At 46.7% G+C, this 21,115-nt stretch overlaps 1 protein-coding gene and 1 long non-coding RNA gene across 7 annotated transcripts in view; both read right to left on the reverse strand.

Annotated features, from left to right (window-relative positions):
• Positions 1-10,672, reverse strand: part of CALN1 (calneuron 1) — a 166,560-nt gene extending 155,888 nt beyond the window's left edge. For 2 of the 6 annotated variants that reach the window (XM_083805808.1, XM_083805807.1), the window contains exon 1: positions 10,481-10,672. The gene's annotated coding sequence lies outside the window, so the exon portion shown is untranslated. Of the gene's footprint in view, positions 1-132; positions 264-10,480 lie in introns of those variants that run through there. The other 4 variants (XM_083805803.1, XM_083805804.1, XM_083805805.1 and 1 more) reach the window with 4 other exon arrangements.
• A 3,835-nt stretch (positions 10,673-14,507) lies between these two features.
• Positions 14,508-18,473, reverse strand: LOC310884284. Its single transcript, XR_014574119.1, has 4 exons — positions 18,389-18,473; positions 17,972-18,260; positions 15,077-15,274; positions 14,508-14,615 (listed from the first exon to the last, which is right to left on the reverse strand). It is a non-coding gene; the product is annotated as an uncharacterized lncRNA (long non-coding RNA).
• Positions 18,474-21,115: the final 2,642 nt, after the last annotated feature.

Here is a 21,115-nt window from a genome sequence, read left to right on the forward strand (position 1 = left end):
TCAAGGAAAAACACCAGATAAGGTGAGAAACTAGGACCAAGGTCCACCCCTGGGGCTCAGTCAGAAGCCTGGAAACAGAGCTGCAGGGTGGGCCTGGGAGCCATCTAGGAGACAGGGTTGAAGAATAGTTACCTACAACAGGTCTGAGAGCCTTCCAGTAGGCAGAAACCAGCCAGCCACAGACATGTCTCCAGCACACCTCATACAGGGCCTGAAGGCCTGGGGCTGAGCTTAAATGGGCTGCGAGACCATGGGTGGAATCCAGGTGAGGCTGCTTATGGTAATTAGTGTCCTCAGAGCTCTAATAGCAGTAAAGTTTGAGCCCAGCATTCAGAAACATGGTAGAACTATGCCTCACATGTTGAAAACCAAAACCCTTTTCCTAGCACCTTGACTAACGCTCCTCTGGAGGTTGTTCTATGCTGTAGTAAGAGTAAACCGGTGAATGTTACAGTATGGAGCAATTGAGATTCCTGCTGAAATCAGCAGCAAAGCAGAAAGGACTGTCCTGGTATTCTAGATCCATGCACAAAGCTTTGCCCTGGCTCAAGAAAGCAAGTGTGAGGATTTACAGAAACACCAGTACATTTGCTTAACCTCAACATGTGTTCGTGTGCCATTGATTCAAGCTACTTTATTGAAGTTATGTTTTTCTGCATCAGGACTTTGCTAGCTACTCTAGGTAAGTTCTGCAAAACAACTTTTTCAACATTTACGTTATTGTGCAGCAGCACTTTAAGATGTTATTTATCAAAAGGTGCTTCATTTCGCCAAATTACTTATGTTAAAAATATATTCTAAAATGCATGGGTTGTATATTGTAGTTGAATGTTCTGTTAAACATCCTTGTGGGTGTTTTTTTTTTTTTTTTGTGAACTAGATATTTTCTGGTTTTATATTCTGAAGTTGTACCTCGCACTGTACCACTGTGCAAAATCTTTCATTTGGTTATACATATTATTCACTGTGCTCGTGTGTGTTCTCCCTCTCTATTCCCTGCTCTACTTATTTACTTTGAAATAGAACCCAGTCATCTCTCACACAGCACTGTAATTTTTATCATTTTTTTCTGCAAGATGTTAGCAAAACATATTTAAGTCTGACCCTGACAACCATACTCATTTTCTTTCAAACATTTCAATTATTACTTAATTTAGGCCTGCTTGAATAGTCCTGCTGCCTCTAATATGACCACTGCCGCAGCAGTGTAGCAGTGTTTTCAAAATGAAAGGGTTTTTTAATTGTCCGTAGAAAAGTTGATGTTAATAATATAACTTCATTCAATATGGTGCATTTTACCACTGAATAGTTTTATTGCTTTCTGGAGATGTGGCTTAGAAACAAAGGAAAATAATAGAGTTGGGTCAAAGTGGTATACACAAATGGTGCAAAGGGCTGAACTCCAAGTTCTGCCTCATAGCTCCATCTTCTGCAGACTGGTGGCTAAGGGGGCACTATAGGCAATCTCCAACTGGTAGCTGGAATTGCTGCCAGCTGGTTTTGGGAAGGGGAAACCAGCTACTTTTGTTGCTGATTTATCAGTACCATACAAAGTCAGGAGAAGCGTAGAGCACTGTTCAGAGCTGTTGCCTTCAATATTTTTGCAATGGTCAGAAGTCAAAGAATGGGGATCCCCATTCGGGTGGGGATGTGGATGCAGCTGTCACTCAGATTTTGCTGGAATGATGCTGACTGGTGGAGCTCTGCAATGCGAAGACATGCTGCGTAGCCTACCTCTATATCTCACTTGAGGCATGACATCTAAAATAATATTTAACTATCATAAATAACTGACTGGCAGAGCTAAAATCACCAAGTCCAGACACAGTAAAGCAGCTCTCAGACTGATTCTGAAATGCCCAGGACCTACTTCAAGATGTAAGTGTTGCTCACATGACCTTAAAAATGACAAGTACATCAAAAATGAAGAAGCTGCTTGAGAAGAAATTGCAAGGAGCAGTTAGAAGTGTAAAATAACAGTTTTAAAACTCCATATTGCAAGCCTGGAATAAACATACACTGACAAACAAAGCAGAGTTAAAAAAAGTTTGTGCAGCTACACAGTGGAGTAGGAGTTAAAAGGCATTTCTTGAAAAGCCCAAGTCATGTTCAAGAGAGGAAATAGATTCCTGAACGTGACAAATTGCATGGAAAAGAACGATATGGCAGGCCAAAAAGGGTTTTGAGCAACAACTTGCTAGAGACATAAAAGGTAACAATAAAACCTCTTCAGAAACATTAGGGGAAGGATGTTTGCCAGAGAGGTGGTGTGGCTGATAGATGATCACTGCATAAAAAGCATACTCAAGAGAGACAGGTCATAGCAGAAAGGTTAAATGAATTGTTTGCATTGTTTTTCATTATGAAGGAGGTGGAAAATGAAGGCAAGAAACAGAGATAAATAATCTGTTTTCATAATGAAAGAAGCGTCCTATGGCAGTCCCAGAGAGGCCTGTCCAATAGATCTACTCATTTATTAAGAAATGATCTGGGGGCTGTAAGTGTGTGACGAGTGAGATGACAAAATTTATTAGTGGTACAAAATTAACCAGGATAATCAAACCAGAACTGGTTGCAGCAGTTTAAAAATAAATAAATAAATAAATCACAAAACCCAATGTCTGACAAATAAAATAAGAGCTGAATTTCAGTGCCAAACAGTGCAAAAAATGCACATGGAGAAAAATAGCCTGTAGTCTCCGTACAATATGGTAAGCCCTGAACTAGTGATTACCATTCAGGAATGAGTTACTGGGAGGAATACGGCTAGTTCCTTGAAAACATCAACTCAAAGTTCACATAACCATGATTAAATATAATGCGAGTGGTTGCTGGGAAAGAAATAGAGAACAAAATTGAAACTATGATGCTGTCTGAATCCATTGTGTGCTTTCGTGATGTATACATTTCTGCTCAGTGCATCCCAGAAAAATATAACGGAGCAAGAAAGGGTCAGAGGAAGGAACTGACGTTGAACAAAGCCAGAGAACAGCTTCCGTACAAAAATAGACTAACACATTAGGACCCTTCAATCTGGCAAAGAAGTGGTTGAAAAGGATGTAGGAGACACTTATCAAATCAGAATTTTATCAGATCCTCAACATCATGGGGAAGGTCAATAAAGAACAAATACATACTGCTTCTCACAGCACCAGACCTAGGAGGTATCCAATGAAATTACCAAGAGCAGGTTTTAAAGAAGTGAAAGGAAGTATTTTTGCAAAGAATGTACAATTACGTTGTAGAATTTTTGCTGGAAGACTTCATGGTGGTCAAAAGCAGAAATAGGCTCAAGGAGGAATTAAATAATTCACTGAAAATGCAACAGACATAGCCTCCAGCTCAGGAAGTGTCCATGAGTATCCAACAGAAGGTGGAAATTTGTAAGAGAAGGTATATGCTGCACCTGCCCTCCTCCAGGATATTAGGTGAAATGGGAATTTGTTCTTGCTATGTATAGCAGCTATGTCAAGGCATGGAGTTCCCGTAACATTGCCCTGAGACTATGTGGCTTTTTTCTGCTGACATAGAAGGGAATATTTCTTCCTGTAGCTGCTGGACACTGAGAGCTAGAAGACGTTCTCCATCAGACTGCACCAATTTCATGTGGATCACATTTTGGACATAAAGCATTCAACTAATAGTCAAGAAAAAGCCTAGTGAGTCATCAAATGTGACCCTATGCTTTGCACAGAGCAGGTTCATTTCGTAATTCACACTATGAAACTCAGCTAATCTGTTCTTTAATATCCTCTATGATGAATCTGACTTGAGCACATTATCACAAAAAATAAGTTTGTTGGTTCTTTTTTTTTTTTTTTTGTTTGTTTGTTTGTTTTTCAGGGACTTCCGTAGGCTTGTCTTCAAAAACACTGCACAGCAATGGGTATTCTGCCTTGTCACATATTTTGGTAGCGTTGTTCTCACTGGTCCATGTTCCAGTACAGGCAGGTGCCCCTGGCAGGCCCCAGAAATAGAGGGCATTGAGGACCTGGAGAATGCCCTCATCCCACCAGCTGTCCTACAGCTGTTGCACATGGTGACTTCCTGTGCTGGTAGGGGCTGCAGGCAGTGGTAGGGAAGGTAAGAGAGAAGCCTCCACATGGACTCTGGTTTCTCCAGGTCCATAGACCAGGAGCCTCCTGTGTTGTACAAGCACAAATGCAAAGCGTGCTGGCTGTGGTTTACATCACAGCACTTTGTTTTCCACCCTTGCTTCTAGCTTTATACTTTCTTCACATCTTCTACTTACATGATCCTGCAATTATTTTTACAAACAAATCTTATTTTCTTCAGGTTTCTTTCTCTAGCAACACATGAGACCACATGAATGGGATACGTATTGGGGACAGTGCATATTACAAAGGTTGAGACATAATGTTATGCTTTACAAAAAGCCCACTGCAAAGCTTTGTTCTCTGATAAGTAGTTTGATTTTGTTTCAAAATCAAGTATTTCTGGAAAAGCCCAGAGCAATCCTTCCCTTCACCATCCCATCTGTAGCTGTACCTTCTGACATCAGTGCTCGTGGGTCTCAATACTGTTTGCTTCCCTCTCCTAAAAAGCCAAACCACCAATAAGAAGAAATCAAAAGTGACTTCAGAAGTCCAAGCATTCGCTCTGTCAGACAGGAAAGGCCAGAAAATTACCAGTGCTTGGAGAAGACTATGGGCCTATGCCAACACGACAGCAGGCTGACACACGTGGGAATCAAGGTCTGCAGACCCACATCTGCCTGCAGGGTCCCAGGCACTTCTGTGCCATCTTGGTCATGGATAGGCACGGACACATTGCAGCTGTGCCATTCTGCCTGGGACTTTCTCATCAGGACACTCATTATATGATTGCCAAGGCTTGTCTACAGCAGTGTTTTTTGCCAAGTTGCAGCTGACCCTGCATCACCTTCACACAGTTTGGGAGCTCCATCTCAGGCCCAGAACATCATCTGATGGGTTTCTAGGAGCTGGCATGGGGCAGAAGTAGGGTCAGTGTTACCAGGGGATTAGCAGGGCCTCTTCCTTGCTTCCTTGAAGCTTCTGGTTGCTCTCAGCCTGTCTAGACCTGTAATTGTTTTCTCAGGCATTAAATGAGACCTGAGGTAGAGCCCTTCTTGTCCTTTGTGCCAAAAATAATTTAAGTCCATATCACTTCATGAAACCCCTTGTTGAAGTTACACAGTTCAGCTAGGTCATAAAGAGCAGTGACAGTATTTTCCATAGATCCATCTTCTTCTTGTACCCCAGAGAAAGCCAGCATCTCTCATAAATGACATTTCAGGAGGGAATAAAATATTTATCAGACTTCCTGATGACAGCACCACATGATTGTGTTTCCTCAATCAGCAGGTCACAGGACAAAATAGCACTTTCAGTCTGTGGTCCAATCTGATGGAGAAAAGAATCAATCTACTCTTTCGACTTGCTTGTCAAGGGTGAGGCTTCTCTGTAACATCTCAATCTTCTTCCCACTCTGTACGGTCATCAGAGACTCAGAAAGCAGACGGCCTTAGGACTGGTCTCCGTGGGATGGGAGCAGCAGACTCCTGGCTGTTCCTGATACCAGGGTGCCCCGCCATGTCCCAGGGTGCCGTGCCGCAGGAGGAGCATGTCCCACAGCTGTGCAACGTTCTGCACATTGCCACTGCATGGACCGATGTGTATTACCAAGGGGTGCTAACAGGGGCTTCTTGGCAATGCCACAATGCACGTCTTATAATCCATTTAGGGGTTTTAACTCACTTGTTGTAACTCATAACAACTTCATCTTCACCATCAGCCCCTTGGCCATGGCAGAATTTCTGCCCTTCCCAGGATCCACCCCAGCAGCCGATCCCGCCCCAGCCAACACACTCAGGATTTCTCTTCCCGGACATGGCTGCAACTCTGGAGTCATTCCCTGGTGTCAGTGGTGGTGGGCATCATAGGAACAGTGAGCAACCCTGGGGCAGTCAGGCTTGTGTCTCCTCCCCAAGAACACCTGTGTTGCAGCACAGGAGCTTTCTCCTTCTTAAACCCTGGAAGACCTTTACTCTTCTCAAGTTAAAACTCTCCCAGCTTCATAGATTGTTTCGCCAAAGTGTATTTATGATGGAGCAAAAAGAAAAATACATTTAAAATACATTTTTTTTCATTTACAGCTCTGTATGTGCCAGACCATTCCTGTCCTTACTCTTGCAATACAGCCCTCCAAGAGAAACTTCTGCAAAACTACCTAGGGACATCCTGCCAACTTCCAGTAAAGCATGTGAAACTCTTAAGAATCAATTAATCCACTTTGAAACAGTGAGTCAGGCTCCCAAACACTTCGGCAGTTCTCAGTCTGGAGTCAATGCTTTGGTAAGAGCCAGATTCAGAGTAATTCAGTTCCTGAGCAAACCAGGTCCAAGCACAAAAGGATTTGAAGGGTGAAACCTATATCAAACTGGGCATCATCTATACGTGACTCTCTTGAAAATCTGCTTTCAAGGACCCCCAGGGCTTCTGATACAATTGGCTTAACTTTATTTAAAAATCAGCCTCTAGTAGACGATTGATTTTTGGCAGTCTCTGGGTGGTCATGGAAAACACGTTTTACATTGTCTGTGCAGTCTCTTACCTCTTTCCATTAAAATGTAGGTTTTAGCTAATATAGTAAAAGTAGCTTATGTTCAAAGGGGAAAACCGTATCAGAATCCTCAAGAAAAAAAAAAAAAGGATAAAAATCAAAGAAGAAAATACGGCAGCAGATGGTGGATTAGCCTACCCTCAAAGGCCACCTGAATCCAGCTAAACCAGACAGATGATCAGCGAAGATAACCCCACATCTGGATTACCCTGCATCCCTGGCCCTGACTGCTCTCTTCCTTCCAGACTGCGGTGCCACGCTAATGTTTATATCTCAAACACGTCGCTTAATAACTGTGCAATTTCATTCATGCAATACATTTTTACGATTTAAGACCTCTGTAGAATTTTACGACTATTTTTAATTTATCATACTAATTCAAACTGTAATATCCTGCCAGAGATGTAGAATAGGGTTGACATATGTCCCTTGTTCTGAATAGAAGAATGTATTAGAGTCTAGCAGCTAGAAAGAGCAAATTTAGGTTTTATCTCAGTCAGATCCATTTTGGTCCCTTCCTGCTCTAGATACCCTGCTATTTTTCTTTTGTTTAAAGGTGGCTGGCAAAGAAAAAGCAAAAAATGAGAGCTGTGCCTTTTGTGTTTCTGCTTTTTCCAGTGTACGGACTAGACGGAGTGGGAGAGGTTATTACCTACGATAAAAAAGAAAGAATTACTTTCCCTCTCTTTCTTCAGAAATTCAGGTCTTGTGTGTAGAAGGAAAATCTTGGATAGTTGGAGATTGACAAGCAGGACAAGACAGAGAAAATTGCCCTTTGGGACTTCTGTGAAGCTCTGATCTTTGTGCCCACTTGCAGACTGGTCTCTTGTGTTATCAGGTAGCCTGGGGGAAGCATGGATGGAGGAACGAGCTTACAGAAAACTTATTGCCTGGTTAATTTTTGCAGGATGTTGGAGACCAAGTACCAAATATGCTGGGGGCTGGCTGCCTGATGGGGTTCAAGTTTCCACCCACAGCAGCCCTCCAGAACATCTACCCAAAGAGGGGGAGACAAGCTTGATGCTACTCATCATTTGTAACCAAAGAAAAGAAAGAAAAGGGAAAAAGAGGCCTATTCATCGCAACAAAGCCACAAAGAAGAGCCCAAACTCAATTTTCTCAATTTGGAAAAGAAAATCTTATGGAGGTCACCTTTAATTTGAGTGATGCTAGGTGAGCAATTCTCTGCCTGGGTCTGTCTGCCAATCCCTCTAATTCCTTTTGTCATGATGGTTCAAGAGCATTATTGAAACGCAAAACACAGAGTTTAATTACAGAGGACAATGCACTGGATTACGCTAACTGCTGATCTCGAAAATGGCTTTCTTTCCCTGTGTTTTAATTGCAGCGTTCATGGAATTAGAATGGGAACCCAAACCCAGACCTCCCCTGCCACAAAGCACCACTCACTGTGCTCTTGTCCAAATATCAACAAGGAGAAAAATCCCAGCTGAGATGTCAGAGGTGACCCTGGGTGGAAGCCGTATCTCGCTTTTAAATCCCATCCTCCACACAAGTTCAGCTCAGCTCCTCCATGCTCCCCATCTGTCTTTGGTGGGGTCCCACCCTGGCAAGGCTTTGCTGGCACTGGCCACCACCAGCACCGGGCTCCAGGCTGCAAGCTCGGTAGCGCTGGAGATGCAAAGGTCTGGGCCTGGGAAACGTCAGCCCATGCCAGGATGTGTTCCCTGATAGTCAGCAAAACTTTTCAGTCCTTCATTTCATTCTATTATTTCTGCTGATGGCACTATAAATAATTACTCCCCACCCTCTGCATGCTTGCGAGGCTTGAGTCACTTTGCTGAACCAAGATGTACGTTTTGCTCTATTCATCTCTGCCTGCTTGTATTTGTGGGTGGCTTTTTCATCCCACCACCACTGCTTGCCCTGCCGGTGGCACAGGGCTTACCGGGGCACTTCTCCTTGGGGGTGCATGTGATGCCACATGGTGGGGAGCATCTCCCCATCACTGCCTGCTGCCCCTTGCGGGGGGGTCTCTGACCCAAGGGATCCCCTCTGCTGTTGCATCTCCTTTGCCGACCCACAGCCATCAACGACAGCTAGTGGATTTTGAAACCCGTTTCTTGTCCAAGTTCACCTGCAGCCCTGCTCAGATCCCCAAACCAGGTTTTGTAGCCACGGAACTAAAGGCACTTTCAGGTTTCCTTGCCAGGTCACTCGCTCTCCTGCTGCAAGCTGGAAACAAGGCAGCTATTATCCTGTGTCTCGGTCGCAAGGGCCGTACTCCCTCATCATGTCACCCAAAGTCACAAACAAACCACCACCAGCACACATTGCAACAACAATATGAGAGCCACTGACAAAATGAACACAGACCAGGAAAACCAATAAATGCATAACCCTGGGGCACACAGCATTTATTTACAGTCCTGCACCCCTATGAATTAACCAGGGAGCCTATACTGCAGATTTCTCTCTGCCCCAGAATCTTTGTTTTTGCTTGCCGGCAGCATCTCCTCCTCTTGAGTTTATTTCTTCGACTGCTCAAGTTGAAACATATTGCTGCCCACAAAACACCTGATACCTCCAGGTGCACTTGCTCAGCTGCTCACATGCTGACATACTGCTCTGTTTCCCTTGCTCACTTGGAAGTTTCCCTGTCCCATCCCTCTTTCACTTACAGCAGTTATTGTTGCAGACAAGAAGCCCAGTTCTCTGTCCCTGCTGGACAGCCCCAAAATCCCCAGGTGCTTTAAGATATTCCGACTTCACAATATCTCCTCAACAAGCCCACTGCCCTCCAAAATGACAGCTAGCTGGAGTTTTTGCCAGTGGATTAATGAAAGTTTTTTTTTTTTTTTTTGCTGTGCTAACATCTCAACATGCCATACATAAACAGCTTGTCCCCTGATTTACGGGGAGTGGTGGCCACAATCTAGCAGTTCTCCAGGAGATTAAGTGGCTGCTTTTTCAACCCTATTTCAAGCCTCGAGGAGGTCTGCTATTTGTCAAAAGTGTTATTAACCTCAGCTAGGCACCAGGACAAATGTTTTCCTGGCAGAGCCTCTGCTCCCCTTGCGGGGGAGAGGGCTCCTTGGGACCCTTGCTCACCTGGGACCCATTTGCAAGGAGAAAAGCCACCTCTCATTAAGCTCAGGGGATCCCAAACATGCACAGAGACACTTGCAGAGACATTGAGGAAGGAGCTGCAACACATAATTTGACGAAATAACTCTGGTGTGTAGAAGTATAAATGAAGAGATCACTCAGTTAGGTGCAGAGGGGGAGAGAAAAATCAATTGGCAAATGTGTTAGTTAGCAGTTAAATGTTCTCCGTGCACAATGTTCCCACCGAAGGGCAATTTATAAGCCCAGAGAAAGCTGCCGTGGGTTATGCCGCTGAGCAGAAACTCCACAACGAATACAACACCATTGCTCCTAAACCCCGGGATCCAGCTTCCTTAGAAATGCTCTGCATTGATAGTGCAGTGCGCATGGAAGGACGTGGCAAAACTCTCTTCACCTGGTGCAAGGGAAGGCAGCGGGGAGAGGAGCCGGTGGCCACGGGGGCAACTGGAGGAGAGTGGCAGGGAGCAACTTCTCCGGTGATTTGTGCGATAGGTAACCCAACTTATCTTCCAGCGAGTGGCAGCTCTTTGATTTAAAGAGGAAGGAATAAAAGCGTCTAGGGCATGCACGCAGTTATTTCAAAGGGAGCGAGGGGAGCGGAGGGGAGGAGGCAGAGCCCCGTGTCCCCAGGTGCGCTGCAGGAGGGCACCGCGCGACCCTGCCCACGCCGGGCGGCCGGCCAGCAAAGCCGTTGGACTTCTCTCCAGAAAAATGGAAAGAGAGGGAGAATAGGGGGAGCGAGAGAGGGGGAGAAGCCGTGCCAGCAGCCCCAGTCCCCAGCGCGTACCTGCTGCTGCCGGTCCCAGGTGAGCGGCTGCCCCCAGCCATGCCGTGGTGCTGCCGAGCCCCGAGGTCGTCCGGAAGAAGTGAGAGTGCCTACCGCTACTTGGGAAGACAGAATATAGTACAAGCGTTAATTAAAAGAGTCTGAAAGCGCTCTCCTGCTTGCCTGCTCGCTCTTTTTTTTTTTTTTTTTTTTTTTTTCAGTACCGGATCGGATTTAAAGGGCTAGAACCCCAATTTGGTGTTGTTGCTCCCCAGGAGCGATGCTCTCCTGCTCCGGCCTGTCAGCTCCAGCAGCAATTCGGCTCCCCTCGGGACCATCCTGGCAATCCAGCAAGCCCGTAGTAAGCAGCGGCGGGAGTTCCTCGGTGACAGCAGCAACAAATTGTAAATCAATGTTTTGGAGAGCAGGCACGGCCGCTCGCGAGCAGAGATGCTATTGGCAGCGTGGTGAGACGGAGGGAGGAAAGTTTGCTTTCTACAAGCTCCTGGCAGCTCTGGCAAGGCGGGAGGAGGGTCTTGTCCCCTCTGTCCTAGTGCTGCCACCTCTCCTGGATGCCAGTGTTGGTGCCCAAAGGCTCTGCCCTCCCACACTGGGTGGCCACAGGGAAGGGCTGCGTCACCCCAGCATGGCATGGCCATCGGGAGTGTTCCTGTTCGGACGTGGTGACCGCTTGCTTGTGCCAAGGTGGCCAGAAGAGGATCTGCCACCGGCGGGAGCACAAGTGGTGCTGATCCCACCTTCAACTTCCTAGCCATTGGGTTCCTTCAGGGGTCTTCCAGATCTCCATCAAAGCATCCGTCTCCAACAGTCCACTCTCTTAGAGCATCCTGATCTTCTCAGCATGGCACACAGTGAAAACATGTGGTCATGCCTAGACAGATTGCTTTCCCATTCCTTCCCCAGAAAAGAGGTGCAGAAGATTGAGTGGCAAAGAACCAGTGTTTGCACTGAGCTCAGCTGTGTCCAGACTTTAAGCTCAAATGAGAAAAACCAAAGAGGAACAACCAGGAAAGAAAGAACCTCATCTCCTCCTCTTTTTTCCTGGTTTGGCCCCAAAATGCAACCCACCCTCACCAAGGCCAGCTTCAGAGCATCACGGCTGGTGCTGGCTGTGTCCAATCGATCTCCTCCTCACACTCAGGGCTGACCTGTATGTTCTGGCTTTCTCTTTTCTTATTAATTACACAAGGTTGTGGATGCCAAAATGAAAAGCTGGTTTTAATTCCATGCTGCAACCCAGTTCCAAGCTGCTGAGATAATTAGCAGTTTTTTTTAATGAACAAGGAGACTACCAACATGGAGGAAGGAAAGATGGGGAGGGAGGGGAATCATGGTTGGGGCCTGGTCAGTGAAACTGCAAATCGGAGATGGACCCAGGCTTCAAAGCATGCCAACGCCCTGGGGGCTGAGCCTTCAGCACCCGGTGAGGTGCTCCCGAGCGTGGCGAGGGCGCGTGCTGGATGGCGCCGCAGGGCAGCTCTGCAGAGTGGCGCACTCAGGCGTCTGCTTGGCCCAGGGCCACGCTGAAGAACGGAGAGGCTCCGTCTCGTCGCAGTAGCCTGTTGACATCCATCTGGCTCTGGGGAGGCGAGAGAAAGCAGTTTTGGAGCCTACTTTTCCACAAGTCTTGGGTAGCCGCAGCTCCAAGTTGCACCAGCCTCGGGCTGTCTGGTTAGCTGGAGCAGCACCACCACACTGCGAGGGTTCCTGCTGGTGGCAGGAGGGTTTCACCCCAAAACACATCTATCCAAATCACTTACTATCTGTGTGAACACCTCCAAAATCAACCTGATGGCAAGCATAGATACAATTTCCCAGGTTAATGCTGAGGTGAAATATCAGCTGCAAATTACTAGGCAATGTTACTTGGTAGAGGATGCAGGAAAGCACCTCTCTATATAAAGAAGGCGCACCAGGCGGAGGTGAAATGCCAGCAAAAACAGCACGTCCCCAGAGAGTGCAGCCTCCAGCCTGAATTGTTGCTTTCTCCTGTGCATCGCAGAGACATGCGGTTGTTGTTCCTTTAATTATTAATCTTTGCACTGACGTATTATATGTGCATGGGTTTCTGAAGGGGGCTCCAATGTAAAAATGAAAAATACATTTCATTCTCTCTCTTAAAACTTGTCTCTATTCCATGACCAATTTTATTGCCGTTCCGCTCTAATTTTAAATATAACAAGAAACATTAAGGCTTTCAATTAAAAGATCTCTTTCTGGAGATACTGGAAAGTAGCCTGAAGTATGGACCACGTGTGCCATGTTTAAGTGGGATGCTGCCTGCTATCTGATTTCCAGTTTGGTCACCGCTGCAGGGCACAGTGCTTGTGGCTGGCTTTGCCAAGCTGTGCAGTGAGCACTGCTTTCAGGAGCTCCTCACAAGATGCAGGCTGTAGTGAGGGGCAAATAAACCTCAGCACAATGTGACCCTGGATTCTGATTTTTTTTGATATTTGGTTCTGAATTTTACATCTCTTTGATTTTCTTTGTAATGGGCTGAGCCACAGCCATGACACAGGTCTCCCGCTGCAGTGCAGAAGGAGGATCCAGAAACTGCCTGTAGAGCCACTTTTAGTGACAGTGACTTTGAAGAGAGTCCTCATTTACCGTGATTTTATCACTGCGTTCTTCGGACACTGTTAGGTTTGAAGTTTGATCCATGGAAGGTTTTGTCCAAACCTTCTTTTCTCCAGCAACATAAATCTTGCACTTGGCCTCATTTGGTTCTGTCTTTTCAGGGCACCAAGTCCCCCGGAAAGCTTGCAGCTGGGGAGGTATTTTGTCCCAGGCAGAAATCAGTGTTTGCAAATATTTGCATTACCGAGGTACCAACAGCGTTAGACCCAGCTGACCAAACCCAAAGTTGCCATTTCTCACAGACGTGCTCAGCCCCCTATTTGTCACCCTCCTGCAGATGGTGTCACAGCACCCACAAGGCATCAGGACATCATGTCAACAGGGGGTGAAGGTGGCCCATCCACACATCCTGAGCTGAACCCCAGCCCAGCTAACACATGGACACTGCTCTGGTTTGGTAGCTCAGAAGTGACATCCTGACATGTCTCTGCCTTAGCAGGACAGACAGCCATCATACTACCATTTTAAAAAAGGAGATGCTTTGGGTAAAAGTCTTGCTCCATCAAGTTTTCCCATTGACTTGGCAGGCCTTGGTGTCTGCTGGGGTGCTTGGGGCTTCACAGGCAGAGCAGGGAGAAGGACACTGCTGAGCAGGGCTGCAGTTGGCAGCTCATTTTCCTTCTGGTGTGTTGCTGCTTTCTTAATGGAAGTGGCATCTCTTTGATTTTATTAACTACAAGGATGTTAGAGGAGAGCTTTTCATGACGCTGGGGAAAACAGCGGGTTTCTGAGGATAAGATGAAAAGACAGAGCTGGGTATTATAGCAACATGTAAAAAACACCACAGCAAAGGCGTTTCAGGTGAGAAGAGCTTCCAAGCTGGATCAGACGCACCCTGGCTCCATGTAATTAGCCCAGAGCAAGCAGACTCTGCATCGAGCAAGGAGTGCTTGCCCTGTATGGGGCACCTCCTGCCTTACTCCAGCCAGGAGAAGCTCAGCCATCCTTCCCCACACGCCTGGGTCTGATCGCAGTTTTGCAGGGTGTGCTGGGCATGGGGGCAAGGGGATGACATGCAATCCATGCAGCGGGGTTGCAGGAAACCCAAGCCAGATGCAGAGCTGTGCGGGATCTTGTCCAAAAAAACATCTCCTTCTCTGACACAAATGGTGGGGCTGCCTGGAAAGCCAGGGATGGTCAAGCACACAGGTGGGCAGGCTCTTCCATTCTCAAGCCAAGCAGTGTCAACTTTTGTCATTACTGCATGATTTTCATGCACCGGCTTGCATCCTGTCTCTCTATGTCACATTTTCTGGAGGGCAAACCATCTGCTCGCTTGCACAGGTCTCAAGGCTGGAAGACCCATTGCTCCTTCTCCCACTCAAAGTTTCCAGCACGGGCTAGAGAGTTTCATTGATTTAACATATTGCTACAGGGCAGCAATGCTGTCTGGAGACTCCAAATCTGATTTAATTAATTTATAATCCGAGACAATAGTTCTCTTTCTGCTGACATGGAAGCAGGATTCAGTGTATCTGTTCTGGGCAGACAAGGGACTCTGAAAGTGCAATATTGTTTTAGGCCAATAAAATAGCCATATGCATTTCCAATTAATCAGACTAATTAGAGCCCTTCAGTAAAGAGAAAAAAGCAAAGAGAATAAAACATGTCGGAAACACAGAGGAAGGGTTTTACTCTCCTGAATTCAAAGGAAAGGCTTTGAAAACCTTGTTTGCTTTCTCCAAATATCACAGGGGATTACTTAGGACTTCAAAGGAATTTGGAAACAAACAAACAAACTATCTCTACATGGAGGAACTGACTCTTAATCTACTCTTCTATATCTGCCCCCAGTATCTCCATTTGGTGACTTTCCAAATCCCTCTGTTAAGTGGCAAAGTCACAAATGTGACTCAGGCCATGGAGGAAGTTCTCATTCATCTCCCAGCATAAAGGGTTTTTAATTTAATTTCGAATTATGGTTTTCACCCAGATTTGTAAATGAAACTACAATCATACCACATGGATGTGCACGCGTCTGTCTGTCGCAATGGCTTCTGCATCCCTAGGAGCAATTTAGGTGAATTAGGCATAGTCATGCTCAGCCAAAGTAGATGCAGTAGATGTCAGGCAGAAGAGAGCCCTCAGAAAGGTGCAAGTCCTGCAGAAAACTTCTCTTGGGCTCGCATGACAGTGGGACACCAGGCATTACTAGCCCTAGCACAAGGAGATACAATGAAGACACATAAAATAACAGTAACTGTGCTCCAACTAATGGCTGTTCAGAATTAGAAACTGAAAGAGGTTTTGTTTTTTGCTGTTTTGTTTCCACAGCTAGTGGGTCGATATTTTGTGCACGGGCTTAGCAGAATCCAGGCAAGAGCTGCACACAGGCAAATGATGCGAATCCCTACACCTACTGGCAAAGGTTTTAAAAGACAAACGTGAAGGAGACCTAAATCATCCTGCTTTGTGACATAAATCTGCCTCTAACTAACTGTGCACTCAGAAGAAACCTTATTGATGGGCTGGTTTAAATATTCAAAACTTATTAAAAAAAAAATAGGAAAGCATTTGCTGACAGTTTTAAGGACTGCTTGTCATTTAATAGATTTAGTCTAAGGAAAAGCTAAGGTCACGGAGGCAGCCCACACATTCATTTAACAGTCCATCAATCCACCAGTTCTTCACTAAATTTTTTTTTGCATATATTGGCCAACTCAAACTTAATTTCATACTGGAGCAACGATCTCAAATACCTGCTCTTCCAGCAGGTTTCATGACAACTGGATGGATGAAAGAGAAAGACCAAAATCATGTCCATAAGATGAAGGGTCAAATTTAACTCAAAAGAGTTTAAGAGGACAAATCCACGGGAAAGTATATCCTTGTTAATTCTTCTGTTCACAGAACAATTTGTCTGTTGTGGTTTCTTTTTTTTCTTTTTCTTTTTTTTTTTCCCCTTTAACTGACTTAGAGACAGTTAGAAAATTTTAAGTTGCCTTGAATCAGAAAAACATTCAAATAAAAGCCTGGCCCATGCAATCTGTTCTACTCCTTTGCAGGGTCTTTCAGTGAAACACCTGCAGGACTGTTTGGAGTTGCAGGGCTCATCCATCACTGCAATTCCCATCTGCCAGCCTGTGCTGTGGCTACAGTGTGGTCACCATCCCTTTATTGCTCCAAGCCAGGCATTGCCTAAAGCAGTAGAAAGCCAAAGAGAGTGTCTACAAAGAGCCCACACTTTTGTTCTTATTCCCAGTGCACGTTCCTTACTGTTGTGGCCACTTTATTGTCTTTTGGTCATTCACAAGGGCACAGAGCAACCTGATCCAACACAATGGAGCAAGCCAAGATGCTGGCTTTGTTATAGCAAGATGCCAACAGCCACCTCTCCATTTGTGTCACTTTACCATGAGGTGTTTCACCATCCAGCGTGGGCAAACCCATCTCTGGGGAGGTTTGCGCCCAGCTCTTGGGACTCCATCATGGAGCCACCAGTCCTGCTTGGTCGTCCTGGGGCTGCCAGATAGCCCCAGCCCTGGCATGGACAAAATCAGCCTTCTGCACTATGGACATCTGGAAAACAAGTTCTATGAGGAGCGGCTGAGGGAACTCGGGTTGTTTAGTCTGGGGAAGAGGAGGCTGAGGGGAGACCTTATTGCTCTCTACAACTGCCTGAAAGAAAGGTGTGGGGAGCTGGGGGTTGGCCTCTTCTCGCAGATAACTAGCAATAGGACTAGAAGGAATGGCCTCAAGTTGGGCCTGGGGACGTTTAGGTTGGAAATGAGGAGACATTTCTTCTCAGAAAGAGCAGTCAGGCATTGGAACAGGTTGTCCAGGGAGGTGGTGGAGTCACTGTCCCTGGGGGTGTTCAAGGAAAGGTTGGACCTGCTGCTTAGGGACATGGTTTAGTGGGTGACATTGGCAGTAGGGTGATGGTTAGACCAGATGATCTTGGAGGTCTGTTCCAACTTTAAAGATTCTATGATTCTATGATCAAACCCAGCCTTGGGTCCCCAGCTGCCATACCCATTCAAACCAAATCGCACATCCAATAAGAAAAGCAATAGGAAATAGCTGTTTGTGCATTTTCATGGCAGCCCACTGAGAGCCAAGAAAAAGGGGTTGCAACTCACTGGGAGAGGAGGTGGTGTCAGGTCCCATTCCCTGGAGGTGCAGCAACTGCTCAGAAATGGGGTCTTTCACCAGTGTCCCATCCCAGCGTCCCACCCTAGCTATATGAAAAATTTCCCTGAGAGGATGAAATAGTTTGGGTCCCCTCTTCCCAGGAAAAGAAAAACATTTTCTGACAACTGGGGAGTCTTTCAAGGACTTTCCAGCCCCCATGCTTCTTCTTGGTTATGATTTGGGATGGATTTTGGCAGACTGGGTGCTGCAGGCGCTGTGACCATGCTCCCTGCCCTGCAAAACCCTGCTTGGCATTTCAAGAGCTCCGGCATGCTCACAGCTGCTAATTGGGTTTTTATGAGCTCCTGCACCACTCTCGTTTGAGCAATTCAGAGGGCTCAGCAAAAGAGTCATTAAGCAACTCTTTGAAGTGTAGCTATTATTACCTAAAATGCTAAGCACAATTTAATGCTACCAAATTGTGTAACTTGCATCCAGCCGCACGCGATGCAAACTGTGCTTATATGTGCAGCTGGCACGTGATAGTGTGCAGGGGAGGGAGGAGGGAAGCTTTCAACCTGTGCTTGAGAATATTTACATCCTGTATGGATCTGAGGCACTTGCTTAAAATCAAGATACCAGCAAACGGTCCCGACAGCAATGCTAAGCTATATGTTTACATCTGCATGGGGCACTGTTCCCTGCTTTCCTTCAGAGGATGCTGCAGGACACGGAGCGAAGTCCCTGATCCCAGGATGCTGCCAGGAGCAGCATGGCTCTTACCTTGGCTTTCTGTCTCCATGGCAATGGCTCTGCGTCATCCTTTTAGCTCAGCAACCTCAACCGATGCAAAATCTGGCCTCATTTTGGGATCCCAGGGTAGAAACAAGTGCAGACAGCTCTCCTTGCTGATGTGCAGGCAGGAGGATGCTGGCCACAGGGACAGCTGGAGCAGTGGGTGTGGGATGTATGAGCCAGGCTGGGAAGAGGTTTCACCAACCTGTGTTTCACCCCAAGTTTTTCCTCTGCTGTGTGCAGAGAAAGCCTCAATCTGGCAGGCAAAGCACCTAACCTGCAAGCCAAGAAAAGCCCAGAGGAGGCTGGATGGGCTGTGTCAGGGGAAAGACAAGGGACGGGGAAGGACTGGTCCCTCCTCCTCTGGCAGAGGCAGAGATGGGACAATGCTCCCGCATTTTGTACCTCTGTGCAGGCAGAAGTGACACGTTCCTCTGTCTCAGGTCAAATGTTGCCTTTCCAGGAAGGGAAACAGGAAAGGAGGTCTCCTGAGTGCCTGCTCAGAAGAACAAAGCCAAAATCTAAAATAAGTTAAAAGTGGAAAATTGTGAGCAAGAGATTTTTTTAGGGGTCTTGGAGGGGAGAGAAGAGAAACTTTACTCAAAGCATCCATGGGCAACTATCAGGGCTGCCCTGAGCCTGTCCACTGATAGGGCCTTGGCTATTTCCTAAATCATCACCCCACAACCACCAGAGTAATTTTCTTTTTTAATGTGATTTAGATTAAAATTAAAGAGAAAGAGATTCTCCCTCCTAAGCCCTCATTTGGGGTTAATCCTGTATTTGTACTAGATAGGAATGAATCAAATAATTGAAGGAGTAGGTCACCACAACAACAACTATCTTCATGCATTGATTTCCATTAGCATGTTTGGGATTATATCAATTCAGCTGGGTCATGGAGAGCAAAGATTAACTGTTCATGTGGTCTTCCTCATGTGGTCACTTCCTCACAAGGATCCTAGAAAACCTCCACTGGCCAACCCTTGCCCACCCATGCCAAGGACAAAGGAGATGCACAAGGAGAGCCAGGACACGCTCGCCTATGGCCTCCCAGACATCCTTTTTGGGATGGGGAAGGGACCAAAAGGCCCTGGTTGGTCTCAAATGTGAGCTGATGGGGTGATAGGATGGGAAAAAATTAAAGGATCCGGAGGGAAAGTGCAGGTGACACAATGCCCAGTGCCACCCCTGCTCTGACACTGACTTTCTTAGGCCATGGTGCAGTCACCTGGGAAATCCTCAGGGATGGCGGTGTAAGAGGGTTTGCTCTGCAAGAGAAAAGCCCGCAGGCATGCACTGACTCATGCTTTGGGTAGAGGAAGCGGTCAGAAGAGGCTGACCACACAGGGACAGCCCTGGCCAGGCAAGCAGGTGGGTCAGCTGGGCAGAGGGCCTCAGGAAAGAGACCTGGGCCAGGCCGCTGGGCAGAGGAGCCGACCAGGCCCGTGCACAGACTGTGACTTGGCCAGAAGGACCTGAAGGGGTCAAAGGGACAAAAGCCTCAGGTCCTTGAGCACAGAGGTGATGAGGACAGAGGGGACTGTATGGTGGTGATAAGGCAGGAGGCGAGGGGTTGGCCCTGGGCACGTGGGCTGCTCCCCAGCCTGCTCCTGCTGCACTGGATGGGGCAAAATGGGTCGGGCTTGCTGAGCATCAGTGGGGCTGTGGCCCAGGACCCGGGGCTTTGTCTGCTTGGATTTGCAGGCACATGCATGAGCATCCACTGTGCGTGAGCACATCTTTCTATGCAGGAAATCCCAAAGCTAAGAGTCTGCTTAAGAATAATCCCCTGGTCTTTTCCACATGTAGAGAGCAGGGGTCCAGCTACGCTCCCCATCCCCAGTGGATTATCCGAGGAGACGTCTGCAAGACATCCTCACAAACACCTCCTCCCCCAGAAGCATTTTTCCTCCTTGGTTGTTCTGGGAGTGAGTAAAGGCCTCAGGATTTTGCCCACAGATAATATAAAACAGGTGCAGAAGGAGCGTGCTGCCAGCACCACTACTCCTTAGAGCTCCTGGTGGTTTCAGAAGCAGCCTGGCTTTGCACAGTGCAGGACCATGGTGTCTAAAAATGTAAACCCAGTACTATGGGGGCTATTCAGGTAACAGAAACACTTGAATTCAAAGGAAAATAGGCAGCACACACCTCTGCTGGGCTACCTGCGACCACCCTTCCATCAGCACAGTCCTGCCCTGCAGAAATGCTGACTGCACATCAGCCACTCAGTCTACATGAAATGCATTTCCCAGACTGAATTGACAGTGGAAATTTCTGGGCAGTAGTCCTGCTCCAGTTTCCCATATGTACTCACTCCTAGTCGTGACCGAGTTATTATTTTTATAGTTGCACTCTGCATTAACCTGTTACTGATATCACCATATCATAACGCAGCATAGTATATTTGTGGTGCAAGCCCTTGTTGCTTCAGACCACAAAAACTTCTTTGCCAGAAGGGCAGCTCTGCCCCGCCTGCACCCGGCTTTCACACAACGCTAGCCATGTTGGAGGGCTCAAGTTTCCCCAGTTTCCAGGGGAAAGGGTTGCAGGAGCAACCCTTATCCCATATCACCTAGGAGCTCAGCAGTTAAAAAACAAACAAACAAACTCTAGAGCACAGAGCATGGGAGCAAATCCCGAAGGCAGGGGTGATGGTGAAAAAGCCCTTTACCAGGTGTCCCCAAAAGCTGCTCAGGAGACAGCTGCAGCTGTGAGCACAGGTGTTTCATTCATGCCAAACTTCCAAGCCCTGGCAGAACTGCATGAGCCCTCCTGTGCCCCCAGGGCAGGGCACAGGTCCCTCTGCCGCACAGCACCAAGCGAGCACCACAGCTCCTGCTCCGCTCGGAGCCACTCCAGTGCTCGCTGCATTTTTTTGCTTTGGTGGGAGCTCATTCCATTTAAGATGGGATCTTTTCCAAAAGGGTAGAAGCTATTCAGCATTTAAAAAATATTTATGTCATAATATTTCTCATATGACTGATGGCATTACAGGCGCTGATAGAGCATTAGACCTGACATCATATGTTTCTATTATTTAAAGGGACAAAATCAAGTCAAAATTAACAGTCCTGCTTGCTTGTTCAATGATAAGAGACAGGATAACAACTCCGGCTTCAGTCAAATTGC

The sequence above is a fragment of the Anser anser genome (assembly GCF_964211835.1).
Source record: "Anser anser genome assembly, chromosome: 20".
Lineage (NCBI taxonomy): Eukaryota > Metazoa > Chordata > Aves > Anseriformes > Anatidae > Anser > Anser anser.